This window comes from Psammomys obesus, unplaced genomic scaffold, assembly GCF_907164565.1.
Source record: "Psammomys obesus unplaced genomic scaffold, mPsaObe1.curated_primary_1811, whole genome shotgun sequence".
In the NCBI taxonomy this organism is placed as follows: domain Eukaryota; kingdom Metazoa; phylum Chordata; class Mammalia; order Rodentia; family Muridae; genus Psammomys; species Psammomys obesus.
In genome coordinates this window covers 6,034,422-6,037,121 of record NW_026596466.1, presented here as the reverse complement: position 1 = coordinate 6,037,121, position 2,700 = coordinate 6,034,422, and positions in this window count along the sequence as shown.

The window sequence follows — 2,700 nt, the reverse complement described above, 5'->3', positions numbered from 1 at the left end:
GTGAGGCTCTCAGCCTCCAGACCAGAGTGGAGCCTTCAGTTGCCAGTCTAGATAGGAGTGCACAGCCTCCAGACCAGAGTGGCGCCCCTAGGCACCAACTCAATCTAGGTGCACATTCTCCAGGCCCAGAGCGAAGCACTCAGCCTCTGGCCCAGAGGCTTGCTGGGCACTCTTCTCACATTCTCGGACAGAACTGTGTGCTCCAGGATAACAGACTGAGGTTCCCTGTTGGGAGAAAACCCCACAGCTAGGGAATCAGCAGGTTCTTCAAGAGGGCTGTACCTGGAAAACTGTAACAACAACAGCAGCAGCTCACTAAATTCAGAAACCCAACGAGAAACCCAGCAGTGGGGCAGCTGTCTTGAGAACTTCTATGGGTGAGAGGAGAGCCCCCCTAACTAACAAAGACCACAGCTACTACTCAGGTCTATACACCTGAGGTGAGCAGTGGCAATTCCTGAGAAACACTGGCCATACAGTGACCATACCCAAAAAGCAGAGGAGGCCTCCTTCAGGAAAAATCATCTTCTGGCCAAGGGGATTCTCGCTACTTCAGGACTCCAGGAAGCACAGAAACTAACAGCCAACACCTAAAACAGCCCAATGGGTAGAGTTCAGTGTAAAAGCTCAACCAACAAAAGACAGAGCAATATGGCATCTCCAGAACCCAGCCATCCAGGGGCGAGCAGCCCTGGACAACCCAGCATAATAGAAAAACAAGAAAATGACCTTACATTTAACTGATGAATAGGATACAAGAGGAAACAAATAAAATAGGTAAAGAATTAGAGGAAGACAAAACCAAACAGATCATGGCTATCCATAAAGAAATGGAGGAAGTTAAAGACAAGCAGATTATGGCCATCCGTGAAGAAATACGAGAAGATGCCAAACAGTTTTTGGCCTTCGAAGAAGAAATAATTAAATCACTGAAAGAAATAAAAGAAACAGAGTTGAAGGAACTAAAAGAAAAACAGGAAAATACAATCAGACAGGTGAAGAAAGTAAACAAAACAACTCAAGACCTGAAGATAGAACTAGAAAAATTAAAGAAAACACAAATGGAGGAAATAATGGAGAGGAAAAATTTAGGGAAGAAAACAGAAACTACAGAGGTAAGCATAACCAACAGACTACAAGAGATGCAAGAAAGAATCTCAGGTATGGAAGATACAATGGAAGAAATCGATGTATCTGTCAAAGAAAATGTTAAATCCAAAAAATTCCTGACACAGACCGTCCAAGAAATCCAAGAAAATATGAAAAGACAAAACGTAAGAATAATAGGAATAGAGGAAAAAGAAGATTCCCTTCTCCAAGGCCCAGAAAATATTTTCAACAAAATCGTTGAAGAAAATTTTCCCAAGTTAAAGGACACACTAATAAGAATACATGAGGCAGTCCCTTTTCCCATCACTATGTAAGCCACTTGGACACTAAACTGCCATGGGCTACATCTGTGCAGGGGTTCTAGGTCTGACATAAACTGATTGGCCTGCTCTTTGATCACCTCCCCCTGAGGGGGGAGCAGCCTTACTAGGCCACAGAAGAAGACAATGCAGCCATTCCTGATGTGATCTGATAGACTAAGATCAGAAGGAAGGAGAGGAGGACCTCCCCTATCAGTGGACATGGGGAGGAGCATGTATAAAGAAAGGGGAGGTAGGGTGGGATCGGGAGGAGAGGAGGGAGGGGCTTATAGGGGGATACAAAATGAATAAAGTATAATTAATAATAATAATAATAAAAAGAAAGAAAAAAAAGAATACATGAGGGCTACAGAACACCCAACAAATCTGACCAGAAAAGAAAATCCTCCCGCCACATAATAATCAAAACAGTAAGTATACAGAACAAAGAAAAAATACTAAAAGCTGCAAGGGAAAAAGGCCAAGTAACATATAATGGCAAACCAATTAGAATCACACCTGACTTTTCAACAGAGACTATGAAAACCAGAAGGGGCTGGACGGATATCATGCAGACCCTAGGAGAACACAGATGTCAGCCCAGGCTACTATACCCAGCAAAACTCTTAGTCCTCATAGACAGAGAAAACAAGATATTCAATGACAAAAACAAATTCCAACAATACCTACACACAAATCCAGCATTGCAAAAGATACTGGAAGGGAAAATACAACCCAAGAAAATTAGCTACTTTCAAGAAAACACAGGAAATAATTAACCTTACTACAGTAAAACAAAAAGCAACCAAGCACACAACCTTATGAACACAGCCAACATCAAAATCAAAGGATCATTGATTTTGATGGTCATTAATCTCTCTCAACATCAATGGACTCAACTCTCCAATAAAAAGAAACAAAACCCAGCAAACTGTTGCATACAAGAAACACACCTAAGGCACAAAGTTAAACATTACCTGAGGGTAAAGGGTTGGAAGACGACTTTCCAAGCAAATGGACCCAAGAAACAAGCAGGAGTAGCCATTCTAATATCTGATAAAATAGACTTTCAACCAAAATTAATCAAAAGAGATGGGGAAGGACACTTCATACTCATCAAGGGAAAATTCCAACAGGAAGACATCACAATTCTGAACATCTATGCACCAAATACAAGAGCACCCACATTTGTAAAAGAAACATTGATAAAACTTAAACTACATATAGATCCCCACACATTAATAGTGGGAGACTTCAACACCCCTCTCTCAACAAAGGACAGGTCAACAAA